We start from the raw sequence: 23,182 nt of genomic DNA on the forward strand, positions 1-23,182 counted from the left end.
CATCCGAAAAACCGAGGCTACTGAGTCTGCCGATAAGAATATGGTGATTGACAGAGTTGAAAGCCTTGGCAAGGTCGATGAAGACGGCTGCACAGTAATGTCTTTTATCGATGGCGGTTATGATATCGTTTAGTACCTTGAGTGTGTCTGAGGTGCACCCGTGACCGGCTCGGAAACCAGATTGCACAGCGGAGAAGGTACGGTGGGATTCGAGATGGTCAGTGACCTGTTTGTTGACTTGGCTTTCGAAGACCTTAGATAGGCAGGGCAGGATGGATATAGGTCTGTAACAGTTTGGGTCCAGGGTGTCTCCCCCTTTGAAGAGGGGAATGACTGCGGCAGCTTTCGAATCCTTGGGGATCTCAGACGATATGAAAGAGAGGTTGAACAGGCTGGTAATAGGGGTTGCGACAATGGCGGCGGATAGTTTCAGAAATAGAGGGTCCAGATTGTCAAGCCCAGCTGATTTGTACGGGTCCAGGTTTTGCAGCTCTTTCAGAACATCTGCTATCTGGATTTGGGTAAAGGAGAACCTGGAAGGGCTTGGGCGAGAAGCTGCGGTGGGGGCGGAGCTGTTGGCTGAGGTTGGAGTAGCCAGGCGGAAGGCATGGCCAGCCGTTGAGAAATGCTTGTTGAAGTTTCCGATAATCATGGATTTATCGGTGGTGGCCGTGTTACCTAGCCTCAGTGCAGTGGGCAGATGGGAGGAGGTGCTCTTGTTCTCCATGGACTTCACAGTGTCCCAGAACTTTTTGGAGTTGGAGCTACAGGATGCAAACTTCTGCCTGAAGATGCTGGCCTTAGCTTTCCTGACTGACTGCGTGTATTGGTTCCTGACTTCCCTGAACAGTTGCATATCGCTGGGACTATTCGATGCTATTGCAGTCCGCCACAGGATGTTTTTGTGCTGGTCGAGGGCAGTCAGGTCTGGAGTGAACCAAGGGCTGTATCTGTTCTTGGTTCTGCATTTTTTGAACGGAGCATGTTTATCTAAAATGGTGAGGAAGTTACTTTTAAAGAATGACCAGGGATCCTCAACTGACGGGATGAGGTCAATGTCCTTCCAGGATACCCGGGCCAGGTCGATTAGAAAGGACTGCTCGCAGAAGTGTTTTAGGGAGCGTTTGACAGTGATGAGGGGTGGTCGTTTGACTGCGGCTCCGTAGCGGATACAGGCAATGAGGCAGTGATCGCTGAGATCCTGGTTGAAGACAGCGGAGGTGTATCTGGAGGGCCAGTTGGTCAGGATGACGTCTATGAGGGTGCCCTTGTTTACAGAGTTAGGGTTGTACCTGGTGGGTTCCTTGATGATTTGTGTGAGATTGAGGGCATCTAGCTTAGATTGTAACCAGCCGGATTATGACCAGCCGGATCACATACAACGTGTTTGCGCCTGACTGTCATGGCAGCATTCATCTTCAGATCAGTAGACTCCGGTATATCTGTACTCAGGTCATCAGACAGCGGTTTCCAAAGGGGGAAACATTTCACCCCCCAACGACTCTATCCTCTGGTATTGTCATTCAGCTACACACACCACAATAGGAATGTCCTTGTTTGTATAATTGCTTCTCAAGTAGCTTTGTCTCCGAGTGAGGGAAAATTTGAATAGACTGTCATGCCCTGTGGTTTTGGAAAAGATTGTCATGTTTTTTTCAAGCGGGTTGGGATTAGTGGTAATTTGGAGAATACTCCAGGATGTGATTTGACAGAACTGTCAGTGTCTTCTGTCTTCCCATTGAGAATTATTGCTGTGACTGCATTGGGCCAGTAATCTAAAGGTTGCTGGTTCGAATACCAGCACCAACAAGGTGTAAAATCTGTCGCTGTGCCCTTGAGCAAGGCACTTGAACCTAATTGTTCCACAGGCGCTGGAAAATGGTGATCATGGCTGTGTCCCCATTCCCTGCAGGTGTCTCAGGGGGAGTTGCGTGATAACATATTTCTATTACACATCGCTCACTCTCCTTTTTTCTCGCCCTGTCTCTTGTCGGCTCTGTACACACCAGGGTCCAGTACTGCTATCATGGCCTTTCCTTTATATCAGCAGACTCACAAGTTTTCTAGTGTTTTCTCAGTATGTGTACTCAGAATCACAAATGCTAGGCCTAATTGAATGTACCCACATGTGGCTATTAATATGTACAAGGAGGATGGGAGTACATTTTCTGTGAAATAATAAGGGCCTCAACGTGTGTGTGTGTGTGTGTGTCAGGTTAGAGTGGTGTGTGAGAAGAGGAGCTGTAATTGGGATGTTTGGGTTGTCAGGTTTGGCCTTTAAGAAGAGAGACCGTGGGGGATGGATAGAGGGGTTGGGGGGGTGTAAGGGTCAAGAGAATATAGAGCATTGGGGACAAAGAGGGGGATGGACTGCCAACAGTCAATAAAGGAGGACCCTGGGGCCAGGAGTTCAAAGGTCACCCATTTTGATGGGTCTGCTTGAAGATATTTGGGGTGTCTGGTGGCGGCGTGGAAGCAAGGGTGTAATGACGAGCATGAGGCAACCGAGTGGTAATAGGCTGGACAGGAGAGTGTGTGTGTGTGTGTGTGTGTGTGTGTGTGTGTGCGTGCGTGTGTGTGCGCGTGCGCGTCTCTGTCGGCGTGGGTGTCAGTGGCGAGTGAGGTTACAGATACCTGCCAGAACAACTAGCTCTGGGTGTCTCTATCTCTATATAATTGAGCAGACATGTTGAGAGCTGGCAGCTCCTTCCACAGGCATCCGGGCTACCATTAAAACCCAGAGACACCGTCGTCATCATACTGCCTCTCTCTCAGCTACAGACGGACAGTACAGTCACCCAAAGGGCAACTGAAGCTAAAATGCCATCTAAACTCATCCTACTCTATCCCCGGCACTGCTTCTGACACACACACAGTGCATAGTTTCTTTCTTTAAAAAATATATACCTCTACAACCTGGAGGTAGCAGGTAAAAGGAGAATTTAGTTGAGGATGTGACTGATATTGGCCACCCCCCAGCTGTTTTAAGTGGCTATGTGTAGTGTAAACACACACGCAAATCAGAGGCTATGGCCAGGTCCTCTGGCAGCAGAGGTCATTTAAAAGAAAGATGAGAAGGATGGAGAGAGATGGAGAGATAAATAATGATAGAAGGTATCAGGGCTCATCTGTTGGCACTTTCCGAGCAGTACATCTGCCCAGCAAGAAAGTGACTTGAGTTGTTTCTTTCTCAATTTCTATCTTTGTTTGAAATCAGCAAGCACACATCCTCTTTTCCTTTTAACATTTCCTGTTCCTCATTTTTGACTTATTTTTCCCTGTTCCCTTGGGTTTCTCTTTTCTGCTGTTTCCGTCATGCTCCCTCTCTCTCTTTGTCATCATTCCCTCCCTCTGTCATTTTACCCTCTTCTCTCCTTTCCATTCTGCCTTGGGCCAAAGGCTTGACAATATATAAAAGTTACAGCGTAAATATATGAACAAAACGGCTTCCGCCACAGTTCAAGTAGGTGCCCCTCTTTCTTTCTTTTCTATTTAGTATGCACTATTTACAGCTACCCTCAATAAATAACAAACGCTAACATGCCTTAATATGTTATTTGACCTTTGCTTGATTCCCCATTTGAAATGTAGAGTTAGTCGGCCTATATTCTCATTTTCCTTGTTATCAGGCTGGATTCGGGGGAAACATGTTTACCAACCTTCCTAAATGACTACGTTCTTGGCTTGTAGAATGTGATATTTTGTAACAGTGAGACTATTTCTGTGCGTATTCGTGGATGTTTGGTTCTCAGTCATTTGATTTGTAGTGCAGCTGGACCAGAGCAGCGATCTTCAGGGACAACTGTCCTGTTTGATAGAATGGATACGCAACACATCTTATGTTGTCCTGTTTAAATCTGCTCACACTGACTGAATGCAACTGCCTCTGTTCTTAGTTGCAGAGAACGATCCCATCGTCAGCTCTATACAAGTACAGTGTGAAATAACAGAATGGTTTATTAGTGGGAAAGGATGCAGCCATGAGATCGGAACATGGTTTCTCTTTCAAAGCCAGTCCTTTAAAGCCAGTTCTAGCGTTCTCTCTCATCCTCCCTCTCTATATTATTATGTGATAAAGTGCCTCTGAAAGGCCGACTCATTCTTAGGGGATCTGAGCAGATTTCTCATGCGTCATCTCCTGTTTCCTATGAGGGTAGAGCTGTTGACTGGTGGTGCTACATGTTTGCTCCTATTCCTCCCAGACCAGGCTACTAAATGCAAGGCTTTTAGCTCCAACAACACCAGCCCTGACATACACAGACAGGAGGATAGAATCGATCCATGTCTCCCTTACTCTCTTTGCCCCCCACCCTTCCCTCCCACGGTCCCTGTCTTGCCTTTCTCTCTCAACAGCCTTTTTTTGTGTCCTCCCTCCTATTGCTTCCTCCCGCCTATTGCTTCCTCCCTATTTCTTTGCCCATCTGTAGCTCGACCCCTCTCTCCTTCTCTCTGGGGTGTGTATTAGTGGTCGACCGATTAATCGGAATGGCCGATTAATTACGGCTGATTTCAAGTTTTCATAACAATCGGAAATCCGTATTTTTTGGCGCCCATTTTGCCGTTTTTTAAAATACCTTTTATTTAACTAGGCAAGTCAGTTAATTAAGAACACATTCTTATTTTCAATGACGGCCTAGGAACGGTGGGTTAACTGCCTTATTCAGGGGCATAATGACAGATTTTCACCTTGTCAGCTCGGGGGACCAATCTTGCAACCTTACAGTTAACTAGTCCAACGCTCTAACCACCTGCCTCTCATTGCACTCCACGAGGAGCCTGCCTGTTACGCGAATGCAGTAGAAGCCAAGATAAGTTGCTAGCTAGCATTAAACTTATCTTGTAAAAAAACAATCAATCATTCATAATCACTAGTTATAACTACACATGGTTGATGATATTACTAGTTTATATAGCGTGTCCTGTGTTGCATATAATCGATGCAACGCAGGGGGATGATTTAACAAAAGCGCATTTGTGAAAAAAGCACAATCATTGGACGACTGTACCGAACCATAAACACCAGTGCCTTTCTTAAAATCAATACACAGAAGTATATTTTTAAACCTGCATATTTAGCTAAAAGAAATCCAGGTTAGCAGGCAATATTAACCAGTTGAAATTGTGTCATTTCACGCAGAGTCAGGGTATATGCAACAGTTTGGGCAGCCTGGCTCATTGCGAACTAATTTGCCAGAATTTTACATAATTATGACATAACATTGAAGGTTGTGCAATGTAACAAGGATATTTAGACTTAGGGATGCCACCCGTTAGATACCGAACGGTTCCGTATTTCACTGAAAGAATAAACGTTTTGTTTTCGAAATGATAGTTTCCGGATTTGACCATATTAATGACTAAAGGCTCATATTTCTGTGTGTAATTATATTATAATTAAGTCTATGATTTGATAGAGCAGTCTGACTGAGCGATGGTAGGTAGTAGCAGGCTCGTAAGCATTCATTCAAACAGTGCTTTTGTGCGTTTTGCCTGCAGCTCTTTGCAAGCACAGCGCTGTTTATTATTTCATGCCTATCAGCGTGGCTGGTGTTAACAATGTGAAATAGCTAGCTAGTTAGCTGGGTGTGTGCTAATAGCGTTTCAAACGTCACTTGCTCTGAGACTTGGAGTAGTTACTAACTTTTTTCCTCACCGTCCCGAAGTGAAAATTCAACTGTTCCAAACTGAACTTGAACGGTCCCAAAAATTAAAATACTTTTTTTTAATAAAAAAATGTAAATGCCAACATGGGTCTAGGTCATTTGCAGTGCTTTTAAAGTAATTGGTGTATTTCTGAGATACATACTCTACAGTCTATATTACATAAACTTAATTTGTAAAACCGTTTTGTCTCTTAATGAAAATAAGCAAACGTCCATTGCATATATTAATTATAATTTATTAATTGAACATGCTAACACATGTATACAATATTTTTTTTATTTAACCTTTATTTAACTAGGTAGGCTAGTTGAGAACAAGTTCTCATTTACAACTGCGACCTGGCCAAGATGAAGCATAGCAGTGTGAACAGACAACAACACAGTTACACATGGAGTAAACAATAAACAAGTCAATAACACAGTAGAAAAAAAAGAAAAATAGTCTATATACATTGTGTGCAAAAGGCATGAGGAGGTAGGTGAATAATTAAAATTTAGCAGATTAACACTGGAGTGATAAATGATCAGATGGCCATGTACAGGTAGAGATATTGGTGTGCAAAAGAGCAGAAAAGTAAATAAATAAAAACAGTATGGGGATGAGGTAGGTAAATTGGGTGTGCTATTTACCGATGGACTATGTACAGCTGCAGCGATCGGTTAGCTGCTCAGATAGCAGATGTTTAAAGTTGGTGAGGGAGATAAGTCTCCAACTTCAGCGATTTTTGCAATTCGTTCCAGTCACAGGCAGCAGAGAACTGGAAGGAAAGGCGGCCAAATGAGGTGTTGGCTTTAGGGATGATCAGTGAGATGCACCTGTTGGAGCGCGTGCTACGGGTGGGTGTTGCCATCATGACCAGTGAACTGAGATAAGGCGGAGCTTTACCTAGCATGGACTTGTAGATGACCTGGAGCCAGTGGGTCTGGCGATGAATATGTAGCGAGGGCCAGCCGACTAGAGCATACAGATCGCAGTGGTGGGTGGTATAAGGTGCTTTAGTAACAAAGCGGATGGCACTGTGATAAACTGTATCCAGTTTGCTGAGTAGAGTATTGGAAGCTATTTTGTAGATGACATCGCCGAAGTCGAGAATCGGTAGGATAGTCAGTTTTACTAGGGTAAGTTTGGCGGCGTGAGTGAAGGAGGCTTTGTTGCGGAATAGAAAGCCAACTCAAGATTTGATTTTAGATTGGAGATGTTTAATATGAGTCTGGAAGGAGAGTTTACAGTCTAGCCAGACACCTAGGTACTTATAGATGTCCACATATTCTAAGTCGGAATCATCCAGGGTGGTGATGCTAGTCGGGCGTGCGGGTGCAGGCAGCGAATGGTTGAAAAGCATGCATTTGGTTTTACTAGCGTTTAAAGAATGACCAGGCATCCTCAACTGACGGGATGAGGTCAATACCCTTCCAGGATACCCAGGCCAGGTTGATTAGAAAGGACTGCTCGCAGATGTGTTTTAGGGAGCGTTTGACAGTGATGAGGGGTGGTCGTTTGACTGCGGACCCGTAGCGGATACAGGCAATGAGGCAGTGATGTATTTGGAGGGCAAGTTGGTCTGGATAACGTCTATGAGGGTGCCCTTGTTTACAGATGTAGGGTTGTACCTGGTGGGTTCCTTGATGATTTGTGTGAGATTGAGGACATCTAGCTTAGATTGTAGTACTGCCGGGATGTTAAGCATATCCCAGTTTAGGTCACCTAACAGAACAAACTCTGAAGCTAGATGGGGGGCGATCAAAGAGAGAACAATGTTATTGTGAACTGGCTACTGAATGAACTTGAGTTAGACATTTCAATCCACCACCAGCTGCCCCATTAAACAACATAACACAACAATATACAAAGAAGAAAGTGTGTGTGTTCCCCAGCCTTTACTTTCTCTGCTTCACCCTCCCTCTTCAGTCACTGAATAATGGTCGCCTTGACCTTTTTCAGTACCACCATTTGCCAACGGCCAGGGCCTAAAATGTACTTTTTGGTACACAGCCACTGTGTGGCAGGTAGATTTAAAATTCTACCAGCCGCTCAGATTTTTTACCAGCCAAAATATTACAACGATAAACACACAAAAAAATGGATGATCATGCTTTTGTAATGTTTCTAAATCAATGAATGTATTACTAGTAAGAAGTAATGTGGTATATTGTTTAATTACATTTTTTTGTGACCTGAGTCTTTTAATCCTCCTGTTGTGTTCTGGTCAAATTGAACCGGTAAGTTTTCTCCGAAAAATGTATTTAATTTAATCTGATTGTCATAAGGTTCCATTACTTTATCCACACAGGGCATCTGAACACACAAAATACATGTAGATGATTTTCATTATATTTTGGGTGTTTTTATTTAACTATTGTACACCTGTGGTGTTCCCGGTCAAAAATGACCTTTCATTAGAAATGAATGGGTGAGACTACAATTAGTGTATACAATTGAGTTCAGGCACATGCCCATTCATCAGACGGACACACTTCCTCTCCCAGACCCCCACATGCATGTGTGTTTGAGCATACACACACACACACACACACACACACACACACACACTTCTTGCTACTGCCTGAAGAAAAACAAGTAAGTGCTCCTGATGACAACTCTGCACCGGTTATGTTGCTGTGAGTACCAGGGAGGACAGGAAGCCCAACGCTGTCCTGGATTACAACAGAGGGGGAGTTGACAACCTTGATAAGGTATGTTACTTTTTATCTTTCAAGTCTCGTGTACTTTTTTTCTATTACCAGATTGTTTTATCTGCACCATAAAAATAAGACATGTTGTTGTTTGGTGAAATGCTCATTGAATTTGTGAACAATATGGAGTCAATTATATTCATTTGAATATGTAAATATATTTTACATGTGATAAATTAAAACAACACTTTTGATGCAATTTTTCACATTACTATGCAAGACATAAATAATGAGTACATACAAGTGATATTTTATTTATTGATTATTGCCCTTTTGCAGGTTCCTGTCACATACTCTTGTAAGAGGATGACGGCATGTTGGCCCATGGTGGTGTTCTTCAACATCCTAGATATGTCGGCCTACAACGAGCTTGTGGTGTGGATGGAGGTGAATCCAGGCTGGAAGTAGGGGAAATTCTTCAAGAGGACACTATCCCTAGAAGAGTTGGGGAAAGCCATGGTGGCACCCCTCATTCAAAGGTGCCAACACCTTCCCCCAACACCATCCTCTGCTGGATTGGTGAGAGATATACAAGGGCCAGATGCACGATCTACGGCCGCCAGAGACAGAAGAGACAAAGGGAAGAGGTGCAATCTGTGTGCACCGAGATGTCAAAACGAGCATTATGTGCCATAAATCCAGTGCATATATTTGCAAGGCGCATGCAACAACCGCTGCGTATTGTACAGCATGTGCATGAGAACACAACATGGAACCACCACTGATTGACAGATTGTGAACATTTTTATGTTTTTGTTAGTAATACTGTTATTGTTACTGTTGTTCTTTAATGTGTTCCGACATAAATTTTGTAATATGGTCAAGTTTGCAAGTTTTGGGCCTTTGTCTTTTCTTTACTACTAAAATCATGGCGGGCAGTTTTGACCAGGAACACAACAGATGTTATTTTCTACCACTATTTAAACATTTTAAATGGTTTCAAAACAAATGTCCTTGTTTAACTTTGACACAAAGTAGTCTGATAAATAGCACAATGTTTCATCTGAGTATTTGTTCATCAAAATAATCCATACATTATGCTTTTTTAACTCAAAAACTAGTTGTTTGAGTTCAGGTCAATGAGGCCTACAGCCCATAAATAGCAAATAGAAGTTCAAAACTTGTAATGTTCACAATAACTTAAGTTGATAAAAAAAAAGAGATCTAAGACAGCATTAGGTGATAATATATGGATTTATAATCAGCTATAATGGGGCTGTCATTTTGGACCGGGAACACAGAATGAATGAACATGAAACGAACACAACGGGAGGGTTAACCAACATATGACAGATGAGACAAAACTGTAAAGCGGGAGGTTACCGTGGTGATGCCACTCCAATCATGTTTGTACCTGTGAGACTGACTAGTATCCGCGTTGCTTCTCTTTCCTAGCAGTTGAAACTCAAACATCCGAAAAACAACCTAGCTTGTGAACCAAACAATGAAAATAGCCAAGGAACACAAGGAAAAAATTCTCACTTCAGTAGACTTCCGTTTTGAAGTAAAAGAAAGTAACGTTTATGTCTGAGCGCAGTGCTTCTAAAAATGAATCTGTCACTCCGCTCTTCACGTGCGCACGCCAGACAGAGTTGCAGCGCGAGGCTGAAGTACTTGGCACATGTTAGTGTGTACATTTGTTTCAGGTCAGGGAGATACAACCATATTCGCTAGAATACTATAGTAGCTAGCCATAGTCTACAAACAATGCAAATGCCACAGCAACTACCGGGCACGAAACATCCTCTCCGGCCCCGCAGACAAGCTAGGAGAGAGTCAAATGTGTATGCTAATAGGCTTATTTACCCAACATTGGAATGATATATTGTAATATTATACTTTTCCATAACCTAAATAATGACATATGGAATGCCTAGCCAACCATATCATTGTTTGAAACCTGGACGTTTTGCATAGCCTATTTTACCCTGTTTTTAATAAACTTTAGCCAAAATCCGAACATAGGAAAAAAAATGTGATTTCTTGGTTTGCCGTTGAAACCAGCATTTCTGTCCAAAGGCAGTAAAACACAATCATATTGTTGCATCTTCAGATGTTCCTTCTTTCTAAGTTTCTATCATTAGGCTGCATATCCGTCGCTGTCGCATTATAAAAACCGCTCGTATCAAGTGTGCCTTCTGGGAATGGTATTCTCGGGTAATATCATTTTGGAACATTCACGCATATGGCCGAGACGAGTGAACACATTGCTGCGCTTATAATGTGCATTATTCATAGTTTATCAACTTCTAAGCTAAATGTTGTGATCTGTTTCATCAGCCTCGTCTTTGTGTTTAAACATTTTAGTATGGAACCACTGTTCTATGCGTTTGATGTTTTTTCTGGCCTATCGTCCCGCAGCTGTGCCAACGTCTGTTTTGAACTATCCCAGACACCTTTTTTAAAGGACGACCTTCATTTCGAGCCCTGTGTGTGTGCATGTAGGGGACAATTAATACGTTTCTGTGTGCGTTTCTCCCTGTCCTTCCTTCAGTCCCACTTCCTTCACCAGTGACACACATACAGCTTAAAATTATATTTCTTCCATTGCCCCATCGATATACATGCGTGGGTGGGTGGGCACGCTCCTGGCAAGTCGATGGAAACACACTAACCAATGCTCTTAGTTTGGCTTTATGAGGCACCCTGCTGTCTGTCTGCATGGATGGGCTGGCTGGCTGTGTGTGTGTGTGAGAGCGAGTTTGTGTCTGTGTTTGCAATTGTGTACATTATGTTAAGTGTGTCTGTCTTTTTATGTGTGTGCATGCAAAAGTATATGTATCTGTGTGATGACCATTGCAGTTACAGTGTATTTACTATGCTATGCTGTAGAGCATACGGAATATGTGCATGACTAGCTGTGACAGGTGATTGATCCAGTGCTATTAAGGGCCCAGAATGGTCCTCTGAAGGCTGCTGAGATCAGACTGTGAAGCAGTAGCACACTGATAGAGGGAGAGGGACCGCCCATTAGCCAATCAGTTAGTGGCCTTATGGCTGAATAGATTGATAATAGACTCCCCCCACCTCGCCCTGGGGAATGGAGGAGAGGGAAGGGGGGTCATGAGGGGTCAAGGGAGAAACAAAGGGAGGGGATATTGAGTGATGTGAAGGGAAGAAGAGAGTGTGTGTCATGAGGAAGGAAGAGGGAGGTAGGAAGTGGAGGGGCAGGCTCTGAATCCAGGTAGTGTGAGGGTCCTAGGCCTGGAGCAGTATGTACACAAGTCTGGTGTTCTTCAGTTGTTCTTTTAGGTGATAGTTTAGTGTATATATATATATATATATATATATATATATATATATATATATATATATATATATATATATATATATACTGCTCAAAAAAATAAAGGGAGCACTAAAATAACACATCCTAGATCTGAATGAATGAAATATTCTTATTAAACACTTTTTTCTTTACATAGTTGAATGTGCTGACAAAATCACACAAAAATGATCAATGGAAATCAAATGTATCAATCCATGGAGGTCTGGATTTGGAGTATATTTGAGATTATTCAAAGTAGCCACCCTTTGCCTTGATGACAGCTTGGCATTCTTTCAACCAGCTTCTCTTAGAATACAGTCTTGAAGGAGTTCCCACATATGCTAAGCACTTGTTGTCTGCTTTTCCTTCACTCTATAGTCCAACTCATCCCAAACCATCTCAATTGGGTTGAGGTTAGGTGATTGTGGAGGCGAGGTTATCTGATGCAGCACTCCATCACTCTCCTTCTTGCTCACATAGTCTTTACACAGCCTGGAGGTGTGTTGGGTCATTGTCCTGTTGAAAACACATTGACACACAATGTCCCCAATCACTGCCCTGGGACATTGGGATATATTAATTATTTTTTGACCAGAGGAAAGAGTGCCTCCTACGGGCTCTCTAACACCACAGGTTAGTCTGATGCTCTATGTTAGAGAATGGGCCATAGCTCTAGCCACGGTCTTCCGTGTTGATTCTGGTGAGCAGCCAGCTCTGATAGCCAGGGTTTGTTTGAGCTGCACTATCAATATTAGGATAGCCACTGGATCTGGGAGCAGAGGTCCTACTATGGGACTCTGATACACAACATATACTCAGTATGTGACTTGTCTATGATTCTGGTTAACTAAGGTGTTGTGTGAGATTTGTTTTGGTTCCCACTTGTGTACATATGTTTTTATGTCACTGGTTTTAGATTAACAAGTATGTGTGTTGTGTCGGTCCTCTTGCGCTGTTCCCCCCCAGTCCCCCCTCCCACAGAGGAGATGGCTGCGGTCTCTCTGAGCACTATGGAACATTTAAAATGGGATTCTGGGTGGTGGAGAACAAAGGAGCCACCCTCTGTACTGTGTTGCTCATATACACATACACAAAAGGGAGAGTGTCATTGTAGAGCTGTGATGAATCCCCCTAGACAGAATGCACGCTGGGTTTCACATGATCACTCACGGGGGTGATTATTTGAGTAGTTGAATCTGTTGTGTAAGAGCAGTGCTAGCTGAAGGAGAAACACTGTGCTGGTACACAAAGTCCTTTGATTTGGTCTATCATGATATTCCTGGTTTAGGAGGGGTGGTGGAGGTAAACAAATGCTAACCCAATGCTTTGCCTACCTCCTCCTTTCATAAATTTCCATGTGGGTGTTTTCATGTGTTTGTTTGCATTGAAGGCTGTTGCTGTTGAGAGGCAGAGGCAGTCTTCCATTGACCAGATACATGCCTGGCTAAAGCTAATAGTTACCATGATGGTGCCGCCTTACCTAGCAGGGCTGTCCATCTGCCTGGCCTTGACCCTCAATTTGTCCCTTCTACAGGCCTTCTGAGACTGACGGACAGACAGACGCAACACGCCTGAGGGACAGACACAAGGACAGCACCAGAGGAAGTCTCCACGGCAACAAGAGGTCAGAGACTGTAGGTGGATTTACATCAGATTTTCAACTTTTCTGTGTACACTAACCTTGGATATGGTGTGGCCAAAGTCACATTCCTGCTTCATGTCTGAGTGCATTTATTAAACATACCGTAAATACCATAGTATATAGACACACAAAATGGCAATTCAAACTATACAGGAGCTTCTCATCTAAACCATATTGCACATAGTGTTGCACACTTGATTAATGCAATGGTTCACAAATGTGTGGATATTTTAAAAGCCTCCGGAGGTGTAGTGTGGTAGACCTCTCATCATTAGAACCGCTGGGCCTCGAGAGACCCCCTTCAAGCTCGTGAGGTGTCATTCTGACAGCAACTTTCTAACAGTGTAATTATAATGAACAAAAATATAAATGCAACATGTAAAAATGTCAAAGATTTTACTGAGTTACAGTTCATATAAGGAAATCAGTCAATGGAAATAATTTTATTTGGCCCTAATCTATGGATTTCACATGACTGGGTATACAGATATGTGTCTGTTGGTCACACATTCCTTAAAAAATGGTAGGGGCATGGATCAGAAAACCAGTCAGTATCTGGTGTGACCACCATTTTCCCACATGCAGCGGAACATATCTCCGTCGCATAGAGTTGATTAGGCCTGGGAAATGTTGTCCCACTTCCCTGCAATGGCTGGAACACACTGTCGTGCACATTGATCGAGAGAATCGTTCTAGTGGTTAGAGCGTTGGACTAGTAACCGGAAGGTTGTAAGTTCAAACCCCCGAGCTGACAAGGTACAAATCTGTCGCTCTGCCCCTGAACAGGCAGTTAACCCACTGTTCCTAGGCCGTCATTGAAAATAAGAATTTGTTCTTAACTGACTTGCCTAATTAAATAAAAAAATAAAACATGCTCAATGGGTGACATGTCTGGTGAGTATGCAGGCCATGGAAGAATTGGTACATTTTGAGCTTCCAAAAATAGTGTACAGATTCTTGAAACATGAGGTGATGGCGGCGGATGAATACCATGACAATGGGCCTCAGGATCTCGTCACGGTATCTCTGTGCATTCAAATTGCCATTGATAAAATGCAATTGTGTTTTGTTGTTCGTAGCTTATGCCTGCCCATACCATAACCCCACCACCACCATGGGGATACTCTGAACGTTCACATCAGCAAACCGCTTGTCATTGTGAGGCCGGTTGGACGTACTGTCAAATTCTCTAAAACGACATTGGAGGTGGCTTATGGTAGAGAAATTAACATTTAATTATCTGGCAACAGCTCTGGTGTCAGCATACCAATTGCACACTCACTCAGAACTTGAGACATCTGAGGTGTTGTGTTACAAAACTGCACCTTTTAGTGGCCTTTTATTGTCCCCAGCACAAGATGCACCTGTGTAATGATTATGCTGTTTAATCAGCTTCTTGATATGCCACACCTGTCAGGTTTATGGATTATCTTGGGAAAGGAGAAATCCTCACTAACAGGGATGTAAACAGATTTCTGCACAGCATTTGAGAGAAACGCCTTTTGTGCATATGAAACATTTCTCTGATATTTTATTTGAAACATGGGACCAACACTTTACATGTTGAGTTTATATTTTTGTTCAGTGTAATACGTTGCCTTTGTTGCAACTATGAAACAGAAAGCATATGTGTTGGAACACGGTCACAGCTTAAGTAAAAAATAAAATAGAAAACACCCCAACCACCAAGACGCACAGTTAAATGGGGAAAACATCAGTAGCCTAAACACAATAAGTGCCAAGTGTGCTTGATAAATAGTGAAAATCAGCACAAAAGCCAAAATGGCATAATAATGAATGTGTCCTTATGAGAGCAGTCAAAAATAGTCAATTATTGTCAGCTCATGCTTACATTGTGTGCGTCCTGGGGTCAGTTGGATTTCATTTAGCTGTTATCCCTTGTCGACACACATCTTTGTCACTTTCACTTGCTTGACTCACTTTGACATACCTTCGTTTGGTTGTAGTGCATAATAGTCTCCGGTTTTCTCTCTGTCCCTGACGGTGTGCTCATTGTACTGGTGACAGAAACGTTCTTTCTTGCCTTGTGAGTTTTGCCTTGTCATTCTTCACCACCGTACAGCGGCTGTGCAGGTGCCTTATTTTGCGCAGAGGGAAGGTGCTCCCTTCTCACTTTGTTCATGGTGCCGACAAGGCTTGTCTTCTTGGTAAGCAACTTGTTCGCCAATGACAGTGAAGTGAAGAAATTGTCCATGGTGACATTTCTCCCCTTGCCAACGTAAGTTCCACAAGCCCTGGTTATCACATTCCCTGACACTTGCTCAATATTCCACCCAATGTTTTCCCAGATATGGAAAGGCGTTCAGCATGTACAATTATCCACACTCTCACTGTGTAGCCCACTTCAAGTAGGCCAGAGTAGACTGATAAGACTGCTGGGATTCACTGGACTGATATAGGATACATACCATTTTGAGATTTTAGAATGGATCAATACAGTAGAATGGTTCGCCCCGTTCTTCATTCACAGTTGGTGATTACATTATTATGCATCGTTCGCTTCCCCCTCGCTCATCAACTCCCCCTTTTCTCCCTCATTATACTATACTATCATTCATTTCATCTGTTATGTGTGAAATGTAGTTTCTGTATAGTTTAGGTTCAGTTTCAGGGCAACAATCAGGGTGATTATCAGCTGGGCACTGCACTGTTGGGAGAGGTGAGGGCATGTCATTTTCATTTTCCCCAGTTGCCCCCTTTTAAACTGCTTGTAACTCCAGTTTGGTTTGTGATGCTTAGATTCTAACAACGGCAGTGTGTTATATAGACCTATTTAGGAAAAGTCAAGGACTGAGGCAGTCATGACTTAAATGGCAGAGTAATACAATTGTTTAATTCAGGAGCAGTCAAAATGACTGCTTTATTGTTAGAGATTTGAGTCCTGGATGTCACAGTAGTGTGGTGTAAAGAGGCCGAGTGTGTTTGACTGTTATACAGGAGATAGAAAACAATCTGTTTTCGCCGGTGTTAAGGTCACTATGTATCTGGGTCAAAGTCTATGAAGGGGTCAATGTTCCGCGAGACATTCTAACAAAAGGCAGAAATGTGCATATTTTTTTCTTACACAGCGAGCGTATCTGTACTAAATGTAGCTGTTAGTATTCATGGATACAGTGTAGTAGCTAGCTGCTAATATCCATATCCCTGCGTAGGCCTGTTATTGTTGAATTACACTTTGATGAAATTTCAGAGGACTCATTTATGGGAAACATTGAATTTACTGGCCCTAACAAATTTTCTTTTCATCTGCACAGTGGACTGTGTTTGTACTATTAATGTTCTGGTAAATCTATTTGCGGTGTTTCTCTCTGTGTGTCAAAGCTCATGTTTCACGGCATAGCAGATATACATTAGAATGCCCTCTGCGCTCAAGGATGAATATAATGGAATAGACACACGTGCAGTTTGTCACTTTTCCCATGTTTTTTTGTCTTGGTTATTTTAGTGCAGCGATGTGGATGTCAAAGTGCCCTGCTGTTGAGAGGGAAAATACATTAAGAGCTTATAGAATTATGGCGATTGTAGCAGTTGTAGCATTCAAAGGGGTACCACTCATTTCATTTGATGTATATTTCTCGACTTTATGCTGACTGACTACTGTCCTCTTGCTTCCCTCTCCTTCTATACTGGGAAGAGCTTTGTGTGGTTCTGTGTGCCTGTGTGGTTCTGTGTGCCAGTGTGGTTCTGTGTGTCAGTGTGGTTCTGTGTGTCAAGAGTATCTGTGTTTGTACCTGTGTGTGGAGAGTCCAGATGTTTTGTAGCAAGGTTGGCAGCAGCCTGAGATTAGCATGCTGGCCACTGTGGGGAAGATAAATAGCCCTCTGTCATGGTAAAAAAAACAACAGTCCCTTTGTCTTTGATGTGCTCCAACTCCCAAATTGCTTTTATCTACCCAGAGCCAGAGAACACGCAACGGCTGGATCTCTTTATTAATCCCCTGCCTACCTGATCGCGTTGCCTCTGCCTGCCTGCCTGCCTGCCTGCACTCGCTGTGTCTGTAGCCAAGGGAGACTAAAATACCCAGTATATTCAGGTGAAGAAATGGAGCTTAAGATTATATAGAATTGTTAATGGCTGTTAGTGTTGTTTTCCTATTGTTAGCTCTGTTTGTCAAGTCTAACGACCTAGGCTAAGTAGACTCTTACCAGCCCTTAAAAATAAACACTTCATATTTCCTATTTTCACCTATGTTCTTCCATTCTCCATGGATCTCTCAAGCGTCGACTGCCTCTATAATATTGTAATTTCATTGCTTAACTGCGTGAACAGCACTGGTGGAAAAGGGTAAGGCGCATAAGAGCAGCTGCACTAAAAACTCAGCTCTGCTCAGCCTTCCCCAAAGAGATGTAATGCTTAAGTGAGTGGCTTGTGTTGTCTGCCCTAGCAGTGTAATGGCTGTGTGGAAATAGGTCACATGAAGTGGTAGTCTTCTGCTCTTGATTCAAAATTAATCTTGATAAATATGCTGTTTTTCTTATAAAGAAAGGACTACGGTCGGCCTTCCATGCACCTATAATAAACCTCCGTATTGGTGGTGCTTGTGTGAAGTAAATTAATCTGTGCTTTCATTCAGTAATATGATGAAAAGCCTTTGAGTGAGCAATACCGTCACCTCATTACGAAAGCCAGAGATGGTCAGCACTTCTGTCAGCGAGAAGAAACATGATGACAAATGTGTCAGTCATTACACGCCAGTGACCCTCAAGGTCCCAGCTCAAGGGCGAGATGTGAGATGTGACATCTCTGTTTCTGTAACACTATAATTAACCCCTGACCTCGACCAAACAGGAAGCCAGAGAAAGCCCTCAGGGCGAGTTTTCTCACAGTAATGGAGGGTCCCGATGTGATTGACGGCTCACTAGTCAGTCAGAGCGGTCAGGCTTGTGTTTGACTATTCCCATTAGCTGGGAATAGTCAGCTTTTGGCAGATGAAAAAATTAAAATGTGGAAATGCCGATAAATCAAATTAATCGTCCGAGTGAAAAAAGTATAAAATTCCATTGCTAAATAAATGCTTTTTAGGCTTCATTGATGGAAATACCAGTCTATGTAAATACATTTGACTGGTCATAATTATCGGCCTATAGGTTAATTTGCGTAATTTTGTGGAATTAAATTGGCACGTGTACAATATATTAGTTTTGTAGGTCCATCTTATTCATCACACGAGTAGCTTACAGCATCTCATACAGCAAATGCATAGGCAACGGAAGGCAGGCTTCATCAGCGCATCACACACCACTTTGCAATGAGCTGTATGCATTTTGAAAACATATACTTCATTGTTTGAAACTTGAATGTTTTACATGTCTTACCTTGCTTCAAAGTAGCCGAGCCAAAATCAGACCATATCTGTGGAGGCAATTATTTTATATCAACTTTCTTTCATTGTCCAGTAGCCAAAGGCACAATCCTAGTCATATTATCAACCCATGTTAGTTGTTGCATATTAGAGCTCCCCTTTTCCTATATTTAGAACTGGTATTTTCATCTGTTACATGAAACTGCCCTCATGTGCAGGGATCTTTTCACAACTGTTTTCCTGCTAATTGCATTGTGGAACGAACTGCCAGGTTCACATTGCTGCACTTGTCATTTGAATAAATAATAGTTTGATACTAAGCTATGTGAAATTTCCTAACTTTAAAACCATGACCAGCGAGAGACTGTCAAAGAATACAGTAACGCGCTTCTGTTTTTAGGAGTGTTCATGTTGAAATTTCTTAAAGCACTGTCAACACTGTTTTTATTCAATACTTTTACAATCCATCACGCTTGCTTCCCCCTACTTCCACTTGTGCTACAACCAGCACCGCAGCTGAAATTAATGAGTTGCCAGTAACCAATTGTATCGATAGGCCAGTGTTTTTAAAATTATTATTAGTGTCTCTTTTATATCGAGGAATAGTTCACTTTCTTTGGTCATAGGAACAACAACGTGAATTTGTGCGTGAGGCAGAAATAATGCGGTGCAACTCGAGTGTGGCCATCAGGTGGAAGACAGTGCCCCCCCCTCTGGTCAGTCTCAGCAGAGGGAGGGAAAGAGCAGGGACTGTGAGAGGCGGACACTCTGTCTCTCTCCCTCCCTCTGCTGAGACTGACTATCAGATGCAGGTACCATCAGTCCAGTCAAATAAAAAAGTGATTTTTTTCAATTTATGCTCAGCTGTGCCTCTCAACTAATGCAACAGCTGATTAATTGTTATTATTTGAATTGTGAAATATAATATGGTCTGAGATGGACATTATTAGCAGGCTAAGCGTTGCCATGCTGTGAGCTATTAGGCCTACTGCACAAACTTCATTCCTACACAGCTGTTTTTATTAGAGTAATTTTGAAGGAGTGCACATTGTATAAGTCATGTTGAAAAATAATTCAGAGTGGTAGATCTTGGCTTTCATTTTAACTCAGAAAAGGTTGGTGACCGCTAAGAGGTGTCGCAATGCAGACTAGGGATATAGTGACCTGTGTAGGCTATTTATATTCTGTGTGTTTCTCTCTCTCTCTTTCTCTCTCTCTCTGTCTCTGTCTGTCTCTCTGTCTTCATTTTGCATTCTCTAGTTCTATGTCTCTCCCAGTTGACTCTGTGCTCTGTGGTGCTGTTTGAAGCGGCCACCTGAGCGGAGAAGCACAAAAGCAGCTCTCCTGTGTGGTCCCCCTCTCAGCACTAGTGTGTGTGTGTGTGTGTGTGTGTGTGTGCACAAGCTGTGTGTGTCACTATGTGTGTGCGTTGCTATGTGTGAGCGCTGTAAGTGTTTGGGTTTGAGCGCTGTGGGCGAGCGAGATGTGTGTGTGAGCGCTGTGCGTGTGCCAAGAGGAAGGCCTTGAACCCTCGCAGCGCCCCAACTCTGAGAGCTAATTAAGGGATGTTTCCTGCGCCCTGTCTGCTCGGCCCTCTGAATGAGCCTGTTCCTCTATGCACACCTACATACTGCCTGGTGTCTCTCTGTGGCTGCTCTGCTCACTGGCCTTCAGCTCGAGCCACACAGCATCTCACCATCACTCATCCTTAGCTACATACACCCCATGAACAAAAACACTCTCTTACAGATTAAGGCCCCATAGCAAATCAGCTTCTGTTTGTGTGTGCATGTGCGTGCATCTTCAGTGCATGTAGATTCCTCTTTTTGTCTTTTTGTGTGTCCCCCGGGTCTGTGCATGTGGGGTCCTCCGGGACTTTTTGTGTGCACGGTGGAATTGATTTGGGAATGAATTGAGAATGCTGGCAAGAGGCTGGGGAACGAAAGAGGAGAAAGGGAGGCCCTCTAATAAAAGATGGTGAGGGAGAAACAGAAAAGATAGCCTGGGAGAAATTGTTCCAAATACATTTTAATTGGTAAGAAGGGAATCCCTTGTTTTGGGAGTTGGAGTGGGAGTGCCTCAAACCTATTCAAAGAAAGAAAAGGCACAAACACTTTTACTACACTCTCACACATACCAACCAGTTATATGGAGCCTCAGCGATTGATTGGCCAGCTGTGAAAGACCATTCTTGCGTCCTGTGCATGGAGGCGAGAGGGAGCTGTGAGTCATGAACAGTGTGAGGACTCCATAGGGGGGAGGGGGGTGTAAATGTGTGTCAGCGGGGGTGGTTGGGGATGGTAGCACTTCTCGCCTTCCTAGGGGTACGAGTTATAGGAAGGGAGTGGGTGTACTGTACGGTACACTTGCCTGAACAGAGAAAGAGCCGGTGTAAATAGTCTGTTTTCTTTGTGGACCTCTAATAGCGCTGGGCCTCAGGAATCAGTGTGTGACTGTCCCTGACCAATTAAAAAGCTCCCAAACACCTCTCTGAGCAGAGTCGGGTGGCAGGAGCAAGAGGTGATCGATTTATCTGTAAGGTGTTGAGGTCGCTGGACCGTATCTCTGCTCCCAGAGCCCCCCGAGACACTGTCCTCTACTGTAGCGCCTCCCTCACTCTTCTCCCTTTTCTCACTTTCTGCCTTTCGGGCGCATTCAGGCAGAGTTTTTGTATCCGTCTGCAAAGGATTGGAAGTCACATGTTGACAGACGTCTCCCTACTATTTTAACGTGTCTCTTTTGCACTGTCGGTTACATTTCGGGATATTATTTTTGATGATATATCGTATTGTTTTGACTGTCGCAATATTTCCGCTCTAGTTGGTGGTACCTGCACCAAAACTCCAGTAGTTGTCCTCCATAGCTTTTTCTACATCTTTTTAAATAGGGAGCCAATATGCTTTCGCCACTTTTATTTACATGACTGATCAAAACTATTTCTCTCTTGTCCCTCTGCAGCAGACATATGGTGAGCAATATGTTTGGAATATCAAATCGCAATAAAATTGCAGTATCGAATCGAAATCGTGAGAATCGCAATATATACATCTTATCGGCACCTAAGTATCGTGAGGTCCCTGGCAATTCCCAGCTCTACTTTACATTGCCGGGCCTTTGTCCTCCCTTCTCAGTGATCTGGACCCTCTAACCTCTCTGTTATCCCTTCCTAGGGGAGAGGGGATGTGGTCCCAAAGGGTTGGCCACTGTGTGTTTCTGCAGATGCTAATGCCATATCACTAGTGTCAGTCACCATACTGTACACTCTCACAGGCAGCCATAGACCCCTAGACACATCCTAGGTTGCCTTTGGTGTTTGTGGGGTAAACAGCTCATAGATCTGCGTACCTAAGAGGAACTTCTACCCAGAAATTCGACCTCCTAAGTCAGGAGACAAGCTCCACCCCCCCCACCCATTTGTCTTAAATGCAGAAAACATTGAGGGGGACCGAATGAATGGAAGCAGCAGAAGAGAAGTGGTCAGAGGTGACGATACAGTAGTAAGTGGACAGAGAGGGATTGAGTGGGAAACAGCCTGAGATGTGTGGCCAATAGAGAACAGTCCCGTCCAAGCAGAGCTCTGCTGGCTGCTGTTAAGCCTGCAGCCATTGATTAAGACCGCTAATCAGATGAATGAGATGAAGGCGTTGAGGAGGACAAGCTGAATCTAATGCTGTGGGAGAGATGAGATGAGGATGCCGTGCTCTGCTTTGGCCCCCCCAGGAGGTAGCGTGTGCATGTCTCGTGTGAGATCCCAGGGTGACATCCGAGACAGTCTGCCACAGCCTGAGAGCAACATCGCCCATGCTATACCACGGTATACACAGCACGGTATCTACAAACACACTACGCTCACACTAAATGCTAACTATTCTAACGTCAGTTCACACACAGTACAGAAACAGATTATTATCATCATGATAATGCACAGACTACAGTACATACTTCAGCACATCCAGGACACAGACTACAGTACATACTTCAGCACATCCAGGACACAGACTACAGTACATACTTCAGCACATCCAGGACACAGACTACAGTACATACTTCAGCACATCCAGGACACAGACTACAGTACATACTTCAACACATCCAGGACACAGACTACAGTACATACTTCAACACATCCAGGACACAGACTACAGTACATACTTCAACACATCCAGGACACAGACTACAGTACATACTTCAACACATCCAGGACACAGACTACAGTACATACTTCAGCACATCCAGGACACAGACTACAGTACATACTTCAGCACATCCAGGACACAGACTACAGTACATACTTCAACACATCCAGGACACAGACTACAGTACATACTTCAACACATCCAGGACACAGACTACAACACATCCAGGACACAGACTACAGTACATACTTCAACACATCCAGGACACAGACTACAGTACATACTTCAACACATCCAGGACACAGACTACAGTACATACTTCAGCACATCCAGGACACAGACTACAGTACATACTTCAACACATCCAGGACACAGACAACAGTACATACTTCAGCACATCCAGGACACAGACTACAGTACATACTTCAACACATCCAGGAAACAGGCACACTTGTG

General features: G+C 43.4%; 1 protein-coding gene across 6 annotated transcripts in view; it reads left to right on the forward strand.

The window, feature by feature from the left end:
- LOC135510992 (bifunctional heparan sulfate N-deacetylase/N-sulfotransferase 2-like) overlaps window positions 1-23,182 on the forward strand; it is a 170,950-nt gene that overhangs the window by 114,852 nt on the left and 32,916 nt on the right. For 4 of the 6 annotated variants that reach the window (XM_064932400.1, XM_064932402.1, XM_064932399.1 and 1 more), the window contains one exon: window positions 13,160-13,259. The gene's annotated coding sequence lies outside the window, so the exon portion shown is untranslated. Of the gene's footprint in view, window positions 1-3,387; window positions 3,464-13,159; window positions 13,260-23,182 lie in introns of those variants that run through there. The other 2 variants (XM_064932404.1, XM_064932401.1) reach the window with 2 other exon arrangements.

This window comes from Oncorhynchus masou, chromosome 23 (genome assembly GCF_036934945.1).
Source record: "Oncorhynchus masou masou isolate Uvic2021 chromosome 23, UVic_Omas_1.1, whole genome shotgun sequence".
NCBI classification, from domain to species: domain Eukaryota; kingdom Metazoa; phylum Chordata; class Actinopteri; order Salmoniformes; family Salmonidae; genus Oncorhynchus; species Oncorhynchus masou.